The 22899-nt window shown below is 37.1% G+C and overlaps 1 pseudogene; it reads left to right on the top strand.

Annotated features, from left to right (window-relative positions):
• The first annotated feature begins 885 nt into the window (after positions 1–885).
• Positions 886–22899, top strand: part of LOC117025589 (elongation factor 1-alpha 1-like) — a 168258-nt pseudogene continuing 146244 nt past the window's right edge.

Here is a 22899-nt window from a genome sequence, read left to right as displayed (position 1 = left end):
CACACAATATAGAGATGGTGTATTATAGAAATGCACACTTGAAACCTATATAATTTTACTAACCACTGTCACCCCAATAAATTAAAAAAATAAAGAAGTAATATATATCCTAAATAGACATTTGTCTATGAAAGAAATTGATATTGTAGATGAATCCTTTACACAAAATTCCAGTTTCAGATGACTTCATGAGGTTAATTCCGCCTAACATTTAAGGAAGAAACAATTTCAATTCTACAATAGAGTAGCAGGAAACACTTCCCAACTCATTACATGAGATCAGCATTACCCTGACATTACCCTGACAAACCAGACATAGATATAACAAGAAGAGAGAACTACACAGCAACTTCCCTCAGGAAAATAGATACAAAAGTCCGCAACCACATTTTCAACAAATCAAATTCAATAAGCTATAAAATGGTAATACATCACGACTAAGTGAAGTTTATCCTAGGAATACAAAGCTGAGTTAATATTTAAAAAAAATAAAAAATGATTATCAAAGCAAATTAACAAAGCAAATTCAAATGATCATCTCAAGCACGTGACAAAATTCAATCTCCATTCATGGTGAAAACCCTCAGCAAACTAGTAACACAAGCAAATTTTCTCAACCTGGTAAAGAGGATTTTTGAGAAAACTATAGCTAACATCATATTTAAAACTTGTGAAAAAGTGAATGTTTTACTCTAAGGTCAGAAATGAGGAAAATATGCCTGTTTTTACCTCTTCTATTAAACATCGTATTGGAAGTTTGAAAGTGCAGTAAGGTAAGAAAAAAATAAATAAAATCATAGATAAAAGGCAAAAATTAGCTTTTTCACAATGGATTTGCCGCCAGAAAACAGGTGTAGTGAAAACTACCGCTAAATCTAACCCGAAATGGGAAAGGAAAAGACACACATCAACATCGTTGTCATTGGACACGTAGATTCCTGCAAGTCTACCGTTACTGGTCATCTGATCTATAAATGTGGTGGGATCAACAAAAGAACCATCAAAAAATTTGAGAAGGAGGCTGCTGAGATGGCAAAGGGCTCCTTCAAGTCTGCCTGGGACTTGGATAAACTGAAAGCTGAACGTGAGCGTGGGATCACCGTTATCTTCCTGTGGAAATTCTTGACCAGCAAGTATTACGTGACCATCACTGATGCCCCAGCACACAGAGACTTTATCAAAAACACAATTACAGGTACATCTCAGGCTGACTGGGCTGTTCTGATTGTTGTTGCTCGTGTTGGTGAATGTGAAGCAGGCCTCTCCAAGAATGGGCAGACAGACCTGTGAGCATGCCTTTCTGGCTTACACACTGGGCGTGAAACAATTAATCGTTGGTGTTAACAAAATGGATTCCACTGAGCCACCTTACAGCCAGAAATGAGGAAATCTTTAAGGAAGTCAGCACCTACATTATGAAAATTGGCTACACCCCTGACACAGTAGCATTTGTGCCAAATTCTGGTTGGAATGGTCACAACATGAGGGAGCCAAGTGCTAACATATCTTAGTTCAAGGGATGGAAAGTCACCTATAAAGATGAACCTGTACTGCTTGAAGCTCTGGATTGCGTCCTGCCACCAACTCGTCCAACTGACAAACCTTTGCGTCTGCCCCTCCAGTATGACAAAATTGGTCATATTGGTTCTGTCCCTGTGGGCTGAGTGGAGACTGGTGTTCTCAGACCCGACATGGTGGTTACCTTTCCTCCAGTCAATGTTACAACTGAAGTAAAATCTGTTGAAATGCACAGTGAAGCTTTGAGTGAAGCTCTTCCTGGGGACAGTGGGCTTCAATGACAAGTATGTGTCTGTCAAAGATGTTCGTTGTGGCAGTGTGGCTAGTGACAGCAAAATTGACCCATCAGTGGAGGCAGATGGCTTCATGCCTCAGGTGCTTATCCTGAACCATCCAGGCCAAATCTGTGCCAGATATGCAGCTGTGCTCGGTTGTCACACAGCTCACATTGCTTGCAAATTTGCCCAGCTGAAAGAGAAGATTGATTGTCATTCAGGGAAAAAGCTGAAAGATGGCTCAAAGTTTTTAAAATCTGGAGATGCTGCCATCGTTGATATGGTTCCTGGAAAGCCCAGGTGTGTTGAGAACTTCTCTGACTACTCTTCTCTGGGCCCTTTTGTTGTTCATGACATGAGACAGACGATTTCTGTGGGTGTCATCAAAGCAGTGGACAAGAAGGCAGCTGGAGCTGGCAAGGTCACCAAGTCTGCCCAGAAAGCTCAGAAGGCTAAATGAATATCATCCCCAATATCCTCCATTCCCGTCTTAATCAGTGGTGGAAGCGGTCTCAGAACTGTTTGTCTCTGTTGGCCATTTAAGTTTAATAAAAAACTGGTTAATGACTGCAATACATTGTAAAACCTTCAGAAGGAAAGGAGAATGTTTTGTGAACCACTTGTTTTTTTGTATGGCAGTTTTTAAGTTATTAGTTTTTAAAATCAGTACTTTTTAATGAAAACAACTAGACTAAAAGCCTGTCACAGAATTTTGAGACCCATTAAAACAAAGTGTAATGAGGAAAGAAAAAAGAAATAATTAAATTTCTTTATTCACGATGACATGGTTGTCTATGCAGAAAATTCTAAGAATCTACAAAAAATCTGTTATAACTAGTAAATGTATCTAGCAAGGTTAGAAGATATGAAGTCTAAGTGTAAATATAAACTGCATTTCTACATATTAGCAACCAATAATTGGAAATTCAAATAATATAAAAATAGATGACAGGAATAAATTGAACAAAAGATGTACAAAGGCCTCTAAATTGATAAAGACAAATTTGATTAGTATCTAAATGAATCTAGAGACATACCAAGCTGATGTATCAAAGGATGCATCATTATTGTGTTAGTCAGGGTTTTCTAGAGAAACAGAACCAGTAGGATACATCTATATGTATAACTATATGTATATGTATATCTATATCTATAATCTCACAAGATTACAGAGGTGAAGGCTCACAATCTGCCATCTGAAAACTAAACAAACAGGAAAGCTGGTTGTATAATTTAGTCTGATCACATGGCCTGAAAACCAGGGGAGCTGATGGTGTCCCAGTCCAAGTTTGAAGTCCTGAGAATCAGGAGCAGCGATGCCCAAGGGTAAAAGAAGGTAAATGTCCCAACTCAAGCCAAAAAGCAAAAAGTTAATCTCTTCCAGAAATTTCCTACCAGGCATATTCATAAATAATGTACCAGTCATCTGGGCATACTTTAGCCAGTAAGGTTGACACATAAGATTTAATAATCACAATTATTCAGATGCCAATTATCCCCAACTATATCTGTATATTCAATGCAATTCCAATTAAAATTCTAACAAGCTTTTACATAGAAATTGTCAAGCTGATTCTAAAATTTATGTAGGATTTCAAAACACCGAGAAAAACTACTTTGGAAAAGAACAAATTTAGAGAATGTATGCTTACTTTACCTAATTGAACTACTGATACACGCAACAACTTGGATGAATCTCAAACTAACTATGCTATGTGAAAGACGCCAGATCCCAATGTGTGCACTCCTGTAAACAAGCAAGAAGAGAAAATAATACAAATAATAGCAATACTATTTCCTCTTTAAGACTATTTATATAATTTTCTAGAAAATGCAAACTAATCTATATAAGATGAAGCAGATCAGGGGCTGCCTAAGGAAGGGTAAAGACAGAGGGATGTACTAATTACAAAGAGGCATGAATACACTGTTAGGGATGGGTGAGATGTCCCTTTTCTTGGTTGTGGAGATATTCTTATGAGCACAGGCAGTCCTTACTTCGCATTGTAAGGAGTTAACAGAAACTTACGCATATTAGAACTGAGTCTTTGCACTCCATGGTTCCACGGTAACTTGTGTCACAGAACTGTGCTAAGCAAGGATGCTGTTCCAATATGCATCACTTCTGTTATGCAATATCATATTGTAGACATTACATATGTACAGTTTATTTTGGGTGATTTAAACTTAAATGAAAGTATAAAACCTAAGTTTTCTCTTACCACATGTCTTTTTATGAATAAGATAAAAAGTACCAAATTAGTTACAACTTTCAAAACAATTCCATTTCTTTCATATAAATTGATACATCTGGTGATATGTCATTCCTTGAAAAATAATGGCAGCTGCCTAAATCTGAATATCTATACATATAATCCAACAATCATTCAGATTAACAAAGAGAACAAGGAAAAACTCCCATATCCTTGCCCAGACTGAGTAAGAGAGAAAGAATAAATACTACAGATCCAAATTATATTAATATGTCATTTCATTTCACAGCCAGCTGCATTGACAATGAAGAAGCAGGATTTGATGGAGATTTCTCGGGAAGAGGAAAGTTCTACTCTGAAAGAGGAAATATTGCAAACATGGTCAGGTTGATCAGATCACTGGCCACAAGGAAATTGAGAATAAGGGCCACAACTTCTGAGAGGAGGGACATGAATTGGAAGGGAAAGTGTGGGGACAGGAGTGCAGTTTCCAGGCTCTCGGCCTCATGTGGAAAGGTGCTGGCTCAGGTAGTAAATGGCCATCAACTGTGATTGGATGGCCATCAGCTGTGGCTAGTTGGCCGTCAGCTGTAACCAGTGAGCCATTGGCCACTAATATAATTGCTGTAGCTAGGCTAGCAGGAAAAGAGGGGAGCTAGCAAGAAGATGGTGGCTGAGCTAGCAAGCGCGGATTGCAGTTAGCAAGGGGTCAGTTGGCAGGCAGAAAAGCGGACAGCAGGCCGCACCATGTGTGAATCCAGCCTCCAGTGAGACTATAGTGGTGTGACTCCCCTACCTATGGCTCCGTGGGTGTTCCTTTTTGGCCTAGCCACATCCTGCATTCTTATGAGGGGAGTGGGAGCTGAGATCCCGCAGGTCGCCCTGCATGACAAATGGCGCAGCGAGCAGGGTACGGTGCCTGCCAGAGCTCCCCGAAGGGCAGTGGAGCAGTTTGTGCGTGTGAACACTCAGTCTCAGTGTGGGGACAGAACCCCAAAAAGCAGTTTTCAGGCTCTCGGCCTCACATAGAAAGGTGCTGGCTCAGGTAGTAAATGGCCATCGACTGATCAAATGGCCAGCAGCTGTGGCTAGTTGGCCGTCAGCTGTAACCAGTGAGCCATTAGCCATGAATATAACTGCCATGGCTACGCTAGCAGCAAACGGGGGCTAGCAAGCAGATGGTGGCTGAGCCTGCAAGCGGCGCAGTGAGGGTTGAGAATTGTGTGGCTCCTGGTTCCTGTGTCTCCAGCCCAGCCGCCAGCGAGAGTATAGAGGTGGGACTCCCCTACTTATGGCTCCGTGGGTGTTCCTTTTTGGCCTCACCATGTCCTGCGTTCTTGTGTGGGGGGCGGGACCGGAGACCCCGCCGGACGCCCCGCACGACACTTGGCGTAGTCCACAGGATCCCCTGCACTACACATGGCGCAGCGAGCAGGGTATGGTGCCGGCCAAAGCTCTCCGAAGGACGGTGGAGCAGTTTGTGCCTATGAACACTCAGTTGCAGGAAGACCAGGAGGAGCAGCTGCCTGAGAGCTGGAGCCCCGTGGAGGGGTGGGAAGACGTGGACGGTTCCCCAACCAGCAGAGGCCGGAGATAGCGAAGGTTGTTGCGGCCCCGTGGGCTGGGAAGTGCTTGCTGAGACAGCCCGGATGCAGGACTTGTAGTCCCAGGAGGAAAGGCTTGCTGAGTCCTCCGTGGGAGCTGAGGGTGAGGTCAAGGTCATCCCTCACCCCCAGGACAGCCCTGGTGAATGACTATGGACTATGGGGAATTGCCTTCCATCCCTAATTTAATGGACAGCTTGACTGTTTGGGAACATACCACCATGTAGTGGAACTGGGGGATGTTTGCTTTTGTGTCTTGACCGGCCACCATTGAGAATATGTAAGCACCTTGACTGTGAGTCCAGTACGGTGCCCTGAGAGGCCCAGAGAGTGGCAGTGCCCTGAGAGCCCTGGCTGTGTCCAGGAAGTCTGGCTGTGTCCAGATAGAGTGGCAGTGCCCTGAGAGCCCTGGCTGAGTCCAGGAAGTCTGGCTGTGTCCAGAGAGAGTGGCGGTGCCCTGAGAGGCCCTGGCTGTGTCCAGGAAGCCGGGCTGTGCCCAGAGAGAGTGGCGGTGCCCTGAGAGGCCCTGGCTGTGTCCAGGAAGCCGGGCTGTGCCCAGAGAGAGTGGCGGTGCCCTGAGAGGCCCTGGTTGTGTCCAGGAAGCCGGGCTGTGCCCAGAGAGACTAGTGGTACCCTAAGAAGTCCAGGAAGTCTGGCTGTGCCCAGGAGTACTGGTGGTGCCCTGAGAAACCCTGGCTGTGCCTAGGGAGACTAGTGGTACCCTAAGAAGTCCAGGAAGTCTGGCTGTGCCCAGAAGTACTGGTGGTGCCCTGAGAAACCCTGGCTGTGACCAGAGAGCTTGGCTGTGTCCAGGAAATAGCATTCACCTCCAGGTTCCTCGCACAGGGCCCCTTGCGGAAGACGCTTGTCGCGTAGATTGTGAGGCGAGAGCCTGTAGGGGTGGAGTGTGGGGACAGAGCCCCAAAAATCAGTTTCCAGGCTCTCGGCCTCACATAGAAAGGTGCTGGCTCAGGTAGTAAATGGCCATCGACTGATCAAATGGCCAGCAGCTGTGGCTAGTTGGCCGTCAGCTGTAACCAGTGAGCCATTAGCCATGAATATAACTGCCGTGGCTAGGCTAGCAGAAAAAGGGGGGGAGCTAGCAAGAAGATGGTGGCTGAGCCTGCAAGCGGCGCAGTGAGGGTTGAGAATTGTGTTGCTCCTGGTTCCTGTGTCTCCAGCCCAGCCGCCAGCGAGAGTATAGTGGTGTGACTCCCCTACCTATGGCTCCGTGGGTGTTCCTTTTTGGCCTCACCATGTCCTGCGTTCTTGTGTGGGGGGCGGGACCGGAGACCCCGCCGGACGCCTCGCACGACACTTGGCGTAGTCCACAGGATCCCCTGCACTACACTCAGTGTCATGCAGGGTGTCATGCGGGAGACCCTGCTCGCTGCGTCATTTGTCATGCAGGGCGGCCTGCGGGATCTCAGCTCCCACTCCCCTCATAAGAATGCAGGATGTGGCTAGGCCAAAAAGGAACACCCACGGAGCAATAGGTAGGGGAGTCACACCACTATAGTCTCACTGGAGGCTGGATTCACACGACGTGCGACCTGCTGTCCGCTTTTCTGCCAACCGACCAACTCCCCTCCCCAGCACAGCCACGGCAGTTACATCAGTGGCCAATTGGCTAACCGGCTACAGCTGACGGCCAACTACTACCTGAGCCAGCACCTTTCCACGTGAGGCCGAGAGCCTGGAAACTGCTCTCTGGGGCTCTGTCCCCACACTCAGGAAGACCAGGAGGAGCAGCTGCCAGAGAGCTTGACCCCTGTGGAGGGTTGGGAAGATGTGGATGGTTCCCCAACCAGACGAGGCCGGAGAAAGTGAAGGTTGTTGTGGCCCTTTGGAGTGGGAAGTGCTTGCTGAGGCCCTCACCCTCAGGACAGCCCTGGCAAATGACTATGGACTATGGGGAATTGCCTTCCATCCCTAATTTAATGGACCACTTGTCTGTTTGGGAACATACCACCATATAGTGGAACTGGCGGATATTTGCTTTTGTGTCTTGACCGGCCGCCATTGAGAATATGTAAGCACCTTGACTGTGAGCCGCTGTTGTTCCAGCACTGTACCCTGAGAGGCCCAGAGAGTGTGGCAGTGCCCTGAGAGCCCTGGCTGAGCCCAGGAAGTCTGGCTGTGTCCAGAGAGAGTGGCAGTGCCCTGAGAGGCCCTGGCTGTGTCCAGGAAGTCTGGCTGTGTCCAGAGAGAGTGGCAGTGCCCTGAGAGCCCTGGCTGTGTCCAGGAAGTCTGGCTGTGCACAGAGAGGGTGGCAGTGCCCTGAGAGCCCTGGCTGAGTCCAGGAAGTCTGGCTGGCATAAGAACGCATGACATGGTGAGGCCAAAAAGGAACACCCACGGAGCCATAGGTAGGGGAGTCATACCACTATAGTCTCACTGGAGGCTGGATTCACATGACATGGCCACAGAGAAACTCAATTTTTACAGCACACTGCCTCCTAATTTATATGGGAACACTGCTAATATAGATGGAAAGACTGAATTTTGACCCATGAGAAAAAAAAAATTATTGGCCACTATTTCTTCAAATACTTCTTTATCATTCTCCCCATCTCCTCTTCCTGGGAATCCAATCCTATGCATGTACGAATGTTTGACATTGGCATACAATATTTTGATGCCGTTTTCTCTTTTGTCTTTTGTCCTCTTTTAGTTTCAGCTTCAATAATTTTTATAGACCTATCTGAAATTTCATCTGATCTTGACTATTGTTCAACTTTTTAGTAAAGCATTTTACATAGTAATCACGATTCTTTTAATTCCTTTTCATGTAGCTCTAATATCTGACTCGGTTTTTGATTATTGTTTTGTCCTTTGTTTTCTTCTTACCTTGTCATGTGTTTCCTATATTTTTATTATTAATATTATCATTGAAAGTCAGACATCTAGTGTAGTAACATTAAAATGGAAATAAGTAAGTTTTAATACCTGGAAACAGGCATGTCTTTCCTTCTATTGGTCTTTAGCATGGAATTGACATAATCTAAATACAATAATCTAATTAGGAAGTTTTTCTTATTGACCAGTATCAATGTACCAATGATTTTTAATTCTTTTAGCAATACCTTGTGTTCATAGCAGGAACTGCTTTGCCATACTATTTTTCCATGTCTATCTAACTCAGCTTTAGGTCTTTCAAATTGTACTTTACAGAGGGTCTGGCTTTTGCAAGTTAATTATTATTTAATGCTTATTAGCCTGGACATGGGTAGGGAAGAAGAAAAGGCAGTATGTGATGTTCTGATTAAGCTTCAAATTTAGGCAGGATCTATTTCCTAGGGTCTTAGGGGCATGACATTGTTAGTACTCCTGCTTCTCTCCTAAGTATATTTCCTCACCCAGCATGTTTTCCTACTCATCTTCAAGGTGGAGGGCCTTTTCTTGTTCCTTCTCCAGCTGCAGTGGATTTCCTCCAGTGTCCAAAGGCAACAGTGTATATGATCATTTTCCTACAGATCATGGGTTTTATTATTAAGAAAGGTGGGAGAAGAGTTCCATTGGGGCTTTGTGTCCTTTCTGCGAAGTCTACTGTTTCTCTCCCCCATATCTGTATCCAAAGGAAGATTTTCTCAGGACTTTCTCAAGGTTTTCTTGAGTGCCTAGGCTTCAGGGAACAAAATATTGCAAAATATGCATGCTCTCTATATATTTTTGGACCCCAGAACCTTCACTTTCTCACCATTCCTACGCTAGTCTCCCTAACTGACCTGTTCCAAATTGTGTCCTGCTGCATTTTTTCCAGAGCAAACAGCTCTCATGTCTGTCACTCTTGTCCCTGCTGGCTCTGGTGTCTATTTAAAATTGAGGCCAGTTGTTGCCCTGTGACCGTATTACTGGAATGGGTTCAGAAAAGTCTTGGACTTGCTATTTGTCCAACTTTTTTTTTTTTTTTTTTAATTCTAAGTTTGAAGATCATGTATTTCCCAGCTCTATGAACACCTGAACAGAATCCAGAAAACCAAAGTGTTTTTTTAAACATCAAATGTGTCATCCTCTGTCCATAGCACTTGGATGTAGTCATGGCAGGACATGGGGCAATACTGATTCTTTCAAAACAGTGATTTTGACAAAAGAAGCTGGTCAAAATATACACATGGCTCTACTTCCAAGGGATGTTAAGCTTATATGACCTATTTTCAGTTTGGAAAGATATGTGGCTTGAGCTAGAGATCATAAACTGAGAAGATCTATATGCTTATTGCCCCTCAAAACTCTAGCAATGTTACGTGATACAGAAAAATATTCGGATGTGCTGTTTGCTTTCCAAAGACTAGATTGACTTTTTATAGGTACTCTCCAGTTAGGAAGGGGTTCTCTACCTTGTTGATTCATTTTAAACAATTATATTCTCCATTCAGGATTATTGGGCATTGGTATTCCAAAGACGATCCAGAATGAGCATTTTCTTTGATTTTCCATGGGACCAGATACCTGATGTAACAAAGAGAAGAACCCAGATCATTAAAATCCTAGCCATAACGAGGTATGATGCCTGAGGAAAGAGGAGGATTAAAAAAGAAAAACAAACTCCTTAGTTGTTATTCTTACAAATACACACAATAGCTTCCAAAATCTTATTAAGGACCTTAATAAGACAAACAAAGCAGGATAAAACAAACAACAAATAGATTTAGGTTTGCTTATAGACTTAAAACCAAACCTGTATTAAGTCCTTGCTAGATAAAATCTAAAATGTCACAGAAGACATGCATACATTGAAATAAATTATTGTTTAATATGGGGTGTAGTATTTGGGGCATACTCATACAAAAATGTTATTTATCTGAAATTTTAATATAGCTAGGTATCCATTATTTTGTTTATTATATGTGAAAAACAAATCTTAATTTAAGGGATGTCTGGAAATCTTATATCAAATTGCCTCAATATAATGTTAAACACTAATAAAAGAGTATCACTAAGGTTTCTGAGGTCTTGAGAAGGCACGGCCTAGAAATAATGATTCAATCTTAACCCAGGATATTTATCACAAGAAGTTTTGTAGTCTAGTGGAGACTGCCCCACTAACATGAAAGAAACCAAGAACTTCTCTCTCAGAAGTATATTTTACTAATTATTACTGTGATCATTTAGCTTTTGATTTTTGAGTAATTGGAAATATATAAAAATGGAAATATGTAAAAATTACTTTCTCAGATAACACTAGCTTACTAGGATCAAGGGTAGATAAATTTTTGCATATTAGTTTTTATTTTAGTAAGGAATGTTAGTCAGTAGGAGGTGTGAAGTATAATCTCATATTTAAATTTGTGTGATTATAAACATGTGAGTTTTGCAAATAAAGGACTGTCAGTTTCACACACAAAGCTAAAATCATTACAAATGTTACAAACTTGTTAAAGCTTATTGAAATCAAAACAATTTTGTAGATTTCAATTTTTTAAGAAATGTCTGTTTGGAAAGTTGAATTCCAAACAAATAACATATAATAATCAAAAGTGTAAAATATGTGAATTTGAAGAATTTTATTGAATGTGATTTGTTGATTTTTAGCCAAAAAGTAAGAATGACACTGAGTTTCTGCTTATGCAATTAAAATATATATGAATTAAATTATTTTCAAAATGTTTCTTTAACAGTTTTAAGTTTAATTAAAAAATAACATTAATTGAATTTGATAGAGAAAAGCTACAGGCCAACAAATTAATAAGAACGTTGAGACCTGAGTCTAGGGTTTTAGGAAAACAATGAGGATGCATGAAATTATACCAGTTTCTAGAATGATGAGGAATTGAGTTATGTATCTCCGTCCCCATTGATAAAACCATATATTTAACCATTTTCTTCTAAAATGTTAATTCCAATTTGGAGATATTTATTAAAGTTTTTTAGATTTAAATAGTGTTTTAACTAATTAATTGGATGATGACAAAAAGAAATGTATTAATTTACCTTATTATAATTCTATGTGCCTATTATTAGTTTGACCTGCATGTAGCAATAAGTTTAATACAAAATGTAAAATTCATATTAGATTCCGCATACAAATTTGATTGTCTCTCTTAATAGTAAACTGCTATCTCTCTTAATAGTAAACTGCTAAAGCTATATGTAAATTTATAGAAAACGTAGAATATTGCATTTGCAATGTGTTGTAACTGTAGAAAACTGGCTTCCTCTAGGAAATGGTTAAACAGGACCAAAATAATCCAGAAATCACATGAATGTACTAAAGGGTATCCTTTTGTACCTTTTCTGCGTTTGGTTTAACATTTCTCAGTTATTGTATTTCAAAGTTAATTAAGCTTAGTTAATATATTCTAAGTGTATTTTATAACATTCTTAATTAGCTTGAATGATTTTTAAATCTGTGGATTATAAGGTAATAGATGTTTATATTCAATCAATGGCCACAGAGAAACTCAATTTTTACAGCACACTGCCTCATAATTTATATGGGAACACTGTTAATATAGATGGAAAGACTGAATTTTGACCCATGAGGGAAAAAAAAAAAGTTCAGGAAAAATTTTAAATGCTTGAATTATTATGCTCATTAATATTCATATGGAATTCAAAGATAATGGATATCAGCTTGATTCTCTGGAGAAAAGTAAAGATTTGACTGGTACGGGGTCAAGAAAATGATATTATAGCCTTTGTTATAACAATAAATAGTGGGGTATTTTAAATTGGTAAGGGAATGTTGAATATATAAAATGAAGAAGAATCTTTAGCCTATAAAAGAGGTCAATATACATAATAAAACTTTATTATTAAGATAAGATTGTTAGAGCTAAATTTAATTGATGATAAAATATTTGGATTTTAATATGATTAAAAATTAAATAATAGGAGATAGAATTGTTTAATTCATTCAGAAACCGTCCCCGGCCCCTCCCTCCCACACACACACTTTGTTGTGGTTCAGTTCAGCAGAGGTTACTGGTAGTGGAAGAGAAAGAGAAAACACTAATTTTCTAGACAAAACACAGCAGTTCATGATGTTCCAGAACTGAGCATATTCTAATTTAAACAGGAACACTATCAAATTTCCAAATAATCTGGTCAACCAAAGCAAAACTCTAGCTAGTTTGAATGTGGATAAATGCACAGGTCAGAAACAGAAAGACTTATATAACGTATAGGTTTTTGGCTTTCAGTTTTGGTTTGTTTTTTGTTGTGATTTTGTTAAAAAAAAAAGTTATTTATTAAATACCTACTGGAAATCAAAGTGGAATGCAAAATGACATGTTCTTCTTAGAACACTCCAGCCCCAGCGAAGCAAGCTAGTGTTAGTGTTGAACTTCAAGAATAGTGGCAAATTTAAATACTGTGTACAGAACCTAAATTTAAAACTCAATCCTTCAAATGCTAGTCCCAGTGTTAGGAATAAGAAATAATTGGTTTAGTGGGTTCCCAGCGTCCTGCCAAAAGCAGGCTCATGGGATGTCTTCTCTGAGTACAGACAGTAAAAATATTTATTGTTTATAGAGATCAAAAGAACACCAAAACTAGCTAAAATCAGTCTGATTTTATTATCACCATGCACTGGCAATATCAGTGAAACACTCCTACTGGGGCTGACAACTCTTATTGCCAGTTCTCCCCACCCACCACCTTGTACGCTCCTTGGTCCAAGGCTGCTTAGAGTTAATCTCTGATGGACACTAGATCCTAGATTTATAGGCAGAAATATTTGTACTAAAACCCTTTGGAATGGAAGGACTGAAGCTCCTTACATATTTCCTAGTTTGACATGTTTTGCTTTGGATATAGGACGAATACAGTCTTCAATGGCTGGACCTATGAGAGGTTACCCGAAGAATGAGCGTGGTATTCTTTTAAAGGTTAAATGGAAACCAGGAAAAATATATGCCTCGTGAATTTCTTTTTTAAGTAAGTGAGTAATAAACATTTACTTTGTCAAGCAGCTGAGATTTGGGTTTTTTTTTGTTACAGCAGCTAATGATATCAACATTAACTAATACATTCTTGAGTATTGTGTACGGAAGTCATCTGGCCAATAATGGATAACTTTTTCCATTGTGTGTGTGTGTGTGTGTGTGTGAATGGATGAGTAATACGTGTTTACTGTGTGGCCTAAGACTTTTTGAAGTAAATAGACAAAATTTAACACATGACCAAATTTCATCAACAACTCAAAACCCGGAATTTCCTCCTCTACTTGCTGTTTTTGGAAAGGAGTTGTGGGGGATAAGGGTAGGAAAAGATTGACTCAGTTTTCAAGATACAGCAAAGAATAATGGTTGATAGTACAGATTCTGAAAACAGCCTGCCTACAATTGAGTACTTGCTGAGCTAGCATATAAGCCCAATGTGGTGTAAACTCTAGGCCCATCTTCTTTCCACATTGCTTCTCCTTTCAAATATAAAATTAAAGTCAGTAAAATTGCAGAAATGCTTGACTACTACATATTTTGCAGCAAAGGGACAATGAAATAAACCAATTATAAATAGCAATGTCTTCTGAAAGAACTAAACTTTTTATGTTGCTCAGGTTCAGTGAGTATTACAAATGAAATCAGTTGAAATATAATACATAGCTGTTGGGCTGCTATAAACACTTTAGGCTTCACAATTTACTGTTAAAATTCATCTAATTTTCATCTCAAAGCTGTTGTAAATGCATAGCTGAATGAATCAGTCAGTTGTTGATTTCTCACTGTGGAATTCAATAGATTTGCAATTATATCAATGCAAATTTCCTGAAAAACTACTTTTTTACTAAAGAAAGTACCAACTATTCTTGAGGTTTCTTAAGATTTACATAAACATGTGCATATATATGTATGCTTTCATATCTCCATTGAAAATTTCAATCAAACTTTATCTTACACTTTTAAAAATTGCCATTTTATATTAATGAAAAAATGATGAATTGACAATCATTTTACTTTTCAGTTGTAAGTTATCTGACAGGAAGCATTTGAAGTAAAGAAATGTATTTTATATGTTTCTGATACATTTTATATTTTTCTGTGTTATCCAAAGATTTCCAATGTCAGAAAATAAATTAGGAATGAACTAAGAGTACTCTAAGTTTCATATTTTGGGCCAATCTAATAGTGTTAACTTCTTTAATTCCTTTCAATTACAATTTCAATAACATATTATGATTGTTCTTATCATTATCATAATACCAAGTTAATTAGTAGCACTTTAATATGCTTTATTACAGCCTTCAATTATAGAGAATAGAGCAAGCTATTGAACTGAGTAAGATGTAACTCTTTCACCCCTTCAGAAGGAGTTTCTGTTTTCAACCAACATGTTAATTGAGAGGTGTGTTTACTATACTGTTTGCCTGTTACTTTACTTCCAAACACAGGATTAATGTTAATTTCCCTCTGCCCTCCTAACTTAAGGACCTCAGAATTTTTAAAAGGTTATCACTTTACAAGCAAGTAGTAACAAGTACACCAGAGTGAATTGTTCCTACTTGTTATTCGAAATTCAATGCTACAAACTTCTGAGCAGGTAGGTGAAGAGTAGAAACAAAATTCAAAATAAAATGTTAATTTTTACCTACTGGCTTATTCATTAAGGACTATAGGTACAATTTCCATAATAATTTTGGTGACCCACAGAAACGCCTAAATTATAATTTATTTTAAAATCAAAAGAAAAAATGAATGATATATTACTAATGAAGATATAATAGTATTTTGAGTCTGCATTATAATCATATTTATACCAATGTGATTGTAAAATATAATTCTTATAATTTTTATAGAGAAAGGGGCCCATGCAAACAAAAGTACCTAGGTTTCATGGTGTCACAATGTAGCCCTTCTCTTGGTTATAAATTTTAAGCAATTATTTGAAGTAAGGGATAATTAATTAAAGAAATTTAAGCTGTCTGTGTAGAGTACTGGGTTACCAATACTGGGCTATCAAAATTTAATTACCTCAAGATTTAATGTACACTAGTTAGCATTATATAAATTAGTTTTTATAATTATACTAAAGAAACTTGAATTCACTTAAAATGTTTAGAAATGTTTTTGACAGTCCAGAAATCAAATTCATAGGGAGTATATTTTCTTACTGGAAAAGACAACAGCAAATAAACTAAAATAGTACTTAAGGAAACATTGTTTTCTAAATTATGCTCCATAAACACTGATGTTTGTGTAAGGGCATTTATTAGAACATATTGTTATGATGTTGTAATGTTTTAGTGAAATATCAAGAAAACTCTTTAGTGCATATTAAATATTAAGTTGCAAGCATGGATTAATGACAAGGAATGATCATAAATGGAAGTGTGACAGTAGTAGGCAAAAAATAACTGGCAGATTTAAACAACCATCCTTAAAATAACATTATTATTATTTTTTTTAATCACAGATTAGAGAAAATCTTTGGGAACCAGATATTCATTTAGATATCACTTATTAAACAGTATATAGTTGTTAGCTATAATTCCAACTAAACAATAAAAACACTGCTCTAATAATAGATGTCTCATTTCTTTTGGAAGAGGCTAGCCTAAGTATAATCAGACACTCATCATTTTCAGTTAACTTAGAAAAGTATTATCAAATTGTCACATTTTAGTGTATTAGCTTTACAAATGCCAATGATATTTTTAATTTATAAAATTAGAGATAAAAAAATGTTAAATTAGATAAACAAAATCTCCCTTTCAACCTAAACTTTTTTTCAATTGAACATCTAAAATACAATATCAGGTCTATTAGTAAAAAGGTATGATATGTGTGTAATAAGTGAGATGATTTAGATTTAGCTTTTGGGGATATATACAATTGTAGGTCCATTCGAGTTCAAAAATGTAATTTTGATGAGTGATGGTGCTTTTCTGAAAATTCAGTAACATATTTTGTAAACTTGGCTCTTTTGTTTTCACCAAGAAATTTGAGGATTTAAACGAGTTGTAGGCAAAGAAGTTAGCATAATTAAGTGCAATTCAAATAAATTGCTTGACTGCTTACTATGTACTAGTACCTCAAGCAGAGACTTGACTTAAGCTCATGCTATTGTCATGACTATATTTCAAAACAATTATCATGCAGTACAAATGAATAATAGTTTGGACCAAATAAAGACTGGGGTCTTGAAGAGTGTATTGGTAGTAGTAATGAAGAATAGAATACATTTGATAGACATTTTGAAAATAAAAATTTAAAAATCATGGAATAGATTGATTAGATTTGGATGCAAGGATAAAAGGAAGAGTCAACATGGACTGCAAATTTTTGACTCACGAGTTGATTGTGCTACTAACTGGTACAGTGATTATAAGAAGCAGATATATTTTGGGTGGGAGAGTAAAACAAGATGAGTTCTAGGTTCATGTTTTAATTTGACATATATGTAGTCAGTAGTTGGCTATAGCTGTCTAGAACTAATTCAGAGGAATACATATTGATGGAAAAAATAGAGAGTTCTTGCAAATATGGATGAGAATGAAATCACACAGATGGAGATGTGAATGAGAGAGAGCACCAACATTTGAGACAAAGAATAAGAACCAACAAATGATATTATAATATACTATGGGTGAGTTGGAGTCAACCAACTGCCCCTGGCCCCTGCAAAAAAAGTTTTCAGAAGGATGGAATTGTCAAAATTTATAATAAATGAAAGGAACCATAGGATTTTATAAGAAACTAAACATAGATGACCTTTGTTGCAACTGTTCTTTAAAGTGTTAGAGCAGAAAGCAGATTGCAATGGGTTAAGAAATTTATGGGAGAAGACAAAGTAAGAACACAAAATGTCAAACAGGTTTTAATAAAATTCGTCTCTTATGATTTCTTTTCTTCCCCTTATAGCCCTTTAAGGGAAGAAAAAATATCATAGGATTAAGGGCTTATGGTTGGAGAGAGAAATAGGCGAGCTCAAAAATATGTTTAAGTGCTGATGGGAAAGCCATTAGAGAAAGAAAGTTGAGAATAGAATGAAAATTTGATCAATTATTTCCCTTGAGATAGATGTCCATTACAAGAAGAGATATCACTTTTTAAAGCATTACTTCTACATTTCCCGTTGTGAAAGTAGGGAAAGATGGAAGGATTATGTAGATGGAGGTAGGGGAATAGTAAACATTTGTATTGCACTTATTGTGTACCTTCCATGGTTTTGAGTACACACACACACACACACACACACACGAGGTCGGACAATTAAGATCACAAACTTGTTGCTGAACTTTTTTTGATATTAGAGGGACTATTCATTATGAATTTGTACCAACTAGACAAACCATTAACCAAGTTTACTATTTGGAAGTGCTGAAAAGGTTGTGTGAAAAAGTTAGACAACCTGAACTTTTCACCAACAATGCATGGCTCTTGCATCTCGACAATGCACCAGCTCACATGGCACTGTCTGGGAGGGAGTTTTTAGTTAGTAAACAAATAACTGTATTGGAAACCCTTCCTACTCACCTGATCTGGCCCCCAATGACTTCTTTCTTTACCTGAAGAAAAAAGAAACATTGAAAGAAAGACATTTTGATGACATTCAGGATATCAAGGGTAATACAACAACCGCTCTGATAGCCATTCCAGAAAAAGAGTTTCAAAATTGCTTTGAAGGGTGGATTAGGCACTGGCCTCAGAGCATAGCTTCCCAAGGGGAGTACTTTTAATGTAACAGTAGTGATATTCAACAATGAGGTATGTAGCACTTTCTCTAGGATGAATTTGTGAACTTCATTGGCAGACCTCGTGTGTGTGTGTGTGTGTGTGTGTGTGTGTGTGTGTATTTATATAATATATAATATAATATACATAAATATATATTTATATAACATATATGTAAAATTTTATATATAATATATAATTTTATACATTTAATATATATAAATGATTATATATAATATATAATATATAAAAATATAAATATATAGTATAGTTTTTTGTAGGTGGCAGATGAAACTTCATAATTATGTTTATATGTAGGAGTGATATAAATGGGGGTGTGGAATATGGAACAAGGACTAGAAAAGAAAAGAAACAAACTGAAATAGTCATTATGGAAAATTGCTAAGCATGCAGACTTGACCTAAGATGATCAATGGATCTTAATTAGGTTAGCCTCATAATTGGAGAGCCTTTCCCAGATGTTTGCTTCACTGATTAGTAGATTTAGTCTTGCTCTCTGTGATATTTGCCAAAAACGATCCCTTTTCTTGCCATGAGATTCCAGTCATTTATATTTGTCCTCATTTTTCCACTATATTGCTTCTACTTTTTTGGCAAGGTGAATCTATAATCTAAATGACAACGAATTTTGTCTTCCTAGTTGATGCCAGCTTTCTGTTCACAGAGATTATCCCAAATCTAGCTGAAATTCTAAATGTGGTAATGACTTGAGCAGGTTGGTTTCTAAGAACTGTACTTTCCATTGCCTGAAATCTCTACTGCTTTGATCAGATCAAAGGATTGGAAACCCTTGATAATATTAAATAATATAAAACACTCTCCATAATAGGCTGCTTATCATATACTTCATAATGTGTAGGACATTGTAGACAAAGAAATAGTTTTTAATAATATCATATTAGTTTAAAATATGTTATTTTGAGCAAGTATTCCCTTTTCACTGGTTTTGTAAGAATTTTTTTTTTAATTTTCTCATCTTTATATTGAAGTCACCATTCAAACTAGTTAAATACCTCAAAATTACCACACTTTTTCACAGCAAACTGCAAAGTAAACAAAAAGGCAAGTTGCTATAAGAGTGACAGACCTATTATTTTAAAATGTAATAGAATACATTGTACATAAGAGAGAACAATATCAAAGGGAGTAGTAAATGGCAGATTTCAAAATGGAATTAAAGACACTTAACGAATTAGATGTCTTTTCTGTCCATTCTGTGAGACACCAGTCTTTTCATATTCAATGTTAAAGGTTATGTAAACAATGAAATGGAAAGCAAAGCAAGATATCATCACTTAGGTGGCTATCAACAAACATTGATGAACTTGGTTATTTGAATATTAAAATATTTTTCAAAAACACATCTCATCACCAGTCATTATAGAGTTTTTATGCCTTGTGATATTTGTAGTGATTTAAAAAAGATAAGTCAACAATTTAGAATGAAAAATGATAATCTAGATAAACTAGATTATAAAGATAAATGGTGTAGGTCAAATAAAGCCTCTAGTTGACACCATCTCTTTATTTCGTGATTTTCTCAAAGATAATCTTTCATCAAACAGTGATTTTTTTACAGGATTAGTATATTCAGCTCTCAGTCAACAATTTTGCTTCTCCTTTTACCTACCTGAATATATACAATACTATAAACTCTCTCTGACACATTCAGATAATTTGGAGAAAGATAAAGAATAACAAATCAGATATGGCTTGCCATAGGAAGTCAACCAGGTCAACTGCATCTGTTTTTTGCTGAAAAAGATTTTGCATTTGTAACATAAATTTATACTAATGCTTACCACAACAAACATTCCAAGACACAGTACACTTGGAAGATAACTATAAACCTCTTTGCTACCTATATTTGAGAAGAGTTGTATTGTTTATAAGGAAGAAATAAATGTCACCTGACCATTCCAGTATATGATAAAAGTATTTTTTCTGCAGTACAAAGGTTTAGGGAAAAAAGGTTAGGATGATTAATGTTCTAAACATCAACAATAATATGTTTTTCAAATATGTCCAGTTATTAGGACTAAGTGAGCTTATATTTTGGCATCTTTAATTTTAACATAAATGTGGAGAGAAAAACTGAAAAGATCCAATAATGACGCATTGTACTGCATATACCTAACAGAGTCAGGGTTATTGATTAAGAAATTGCAATTCAAATGTGTGGTACTTTTAAGGAACTATCGTGTTTCCCCAAAAATAAGACCTAGCCAGACCAGCAGCTCTAATGCTTCTTTTGGAGCAAAAATTATTGTAAGACACAGTATTATATGATATTATAGTATATTGACCCAGTCTTATATTATATTGTATTATATAAGACCTGTTTTATATAAGACCGGGTCTTGTATTATATTAAAATAAGACCAGGTTTTATATTAATTTTCCTCCAGAAGACACATTAGAGCTGATGGTCTGGCTAGGTATTTTTTTTGGGGAAACACAGGAATGACAAACAGGGAGGAGTTGATGGTCCAAGACAAAGTTGAGGACAGTTAATTTCAGATGGTCATTAATTCCTGGGAAATATTTTGTACTTGTTATTGTCTCTAAATGTTGAAGTGAGTAATAATGCAGTGATATGATGTCTTTTTATTGCAAAATTGATAGTTATAACAGCAGTTACAAAATTCATATGAAGCTTTGCCCATGTTAACTTACTTAATTACCTAACCTTTCTTATGCCACTCAGAAAATATATACAAAAATGAAAAGCCAACAACCACCTAAAGCCCTGCCTGGCTATTTATGGGATATAAAAATAATAGAGATAGGGTAAGCAGCAGGTTTACTAAATATTTTTTTATTAAAATTTATTGGGGTGACAATGATTAGTAAAATTACATAGGTTTCAAGTGTACAATTCTGTAATACATCATCTACATATTACACTGTGTGTTCACCACCCAGAGTCAGTGCTCCTTCCATCTCCATATATAATATTTGACTCCCTTTACCCTTCTTCCCCTTTATCCTCTGGTAACCACTAAACTATTGTCTGTGTCCATGAGTTTTTGTTTCTTTATTTGTTTATCTTTTTTCTTTGTTGCTTTCAATTTTATATTCCCCATATCAGTGAAGTCATATGGTTCTCGAGTTTTTCTGTCTGACTTACTTCACTTAGCATAATAATCTCAAAATCCATCCATGTTGTCACAAATGCACTATTAAACAGTTTATAAGCTGTGACTATATCCAACCTTTGGCAACTCTCAGTCATGCAACTTTGGGCAAACTATTCTTTGAATTTAATTTATTCAACCATATATTGGGGTATACACCAAATATAATACAGAAATGTTGCACAGATTAACTAGCCCAACATATGTAAAATCCTTACTATAGAAGATTGTACATATTTAAGACTCGATAAATGTTATTTGAGTTCCTTTAGTTCCGTAATCACTTGGAACTTAATTGGGTACGTCGGTGCAAAGAATAAAATGATAGCAAATGTGTTCACTATCCTCAAAGGGTCCTCAATGTATATCAAAAATGAGCTCAAAGGAAATATAGTCTCTCCACATGTTCTGAAAAGAAAAAAAGCATTTTTTAGCCAAGAAAGTTTACAAATTAGACTAGGTAGATAGATAGATAATATCTACCCATCTATAAATATACTGGGGATGCCACAACTAAGTATACAAATGGACACTTTGGTTAACGTTGCCCAAGCAGTAGTTCACAATAATCAGAAGTGCCTGGACACCGATGGTAACCACTTTGAGCACCTCTTTTAATTGCAGAAGTCAAACGTGACTTGTATTCATCTTTTGTTATCGGTATATATTAAGTATTGCAATGTAATACAGTTTTTTTTTTCCTTTTTAAAAATGTGTATACATTTTTGGCACCCTCTGTATATATATATATATATATATATATATATATATATATATATATGTCATCTGTATCTATAATCTCCTATCTGGTATATTCATAATGCATAGTAGCATATTAAAAAATCTGAGAAATCCTATAATAAAAAAGTCTATATAATTTTTAGAGTTGTTTTTCTTTCACCCCTATGAAACACTTATTAACATCTTTTTCAAGGAATGAACATTAAGACATATATATAGGCTTAGACTTTGCTGAAGAGTTAATTGATTGTATATATTCTAATAATAAAAAAATTTTGAATTTGTACAAGATCTGAAGCTTGCTTATGCACGTTATCACATTTAAATAAAACTAACACATGAAAGGATCATTTAGGATTGAATTGTAATAACAACAGAATGTCAGAAGAGCTGGAGAAGACCTCATGAATGAGACTTACTGTACCTCGCTGGGTCTTGAAGTCCACACAAGATTTTAAAAATTTGTCAAGCATCATTTCTTGAAACAATAGAAAGGCACAGGTGCAAGGCATGGTGATATGGCCAAATCTCTAAAACAGTTGTAGCAGAAGCAGAGTCTGCTAAGCCTCATTTATCTTTGGCTTCCATGGTAAGGTTACAACTTACTCTCTGGAGCATCTCAGATATGCTCTGGTCCAAGTCCTATTGGGCAAAATCAAACTTGTTTGTTTTGACATATAGATATGTACTGTGTCTTTTCCTGTCTAAACTTTATTCAGGAGAAATGGATGGTTTGTGGGGGGATTTTTACACACTTTTGACTGAGAAAATTA

The sequence above is a fragment of the Rhinolophus ferrumequinum genome, chromosome 8 (genome assembly GCF_004115265.2).
Source record: "Rhinolophus ferrumequinum isolate MPI-CBG mRhiFer1 chromosome 8, mRhiFer1_v1.p, whole genome shotgun sequence".
Taxonomy (NCBI): Eukaryota; Metazoa; Chordata; class Mammalia; order Chiroptera; family Rhinolophidae; genus Rhinolophus; species Rhinolophus ferrumequinum.
The sequence above is the reverse complement of the archived record's forward strand: the minus strand, read 5'-3'. Positions and strand labels throughout refer to the sequence as shown.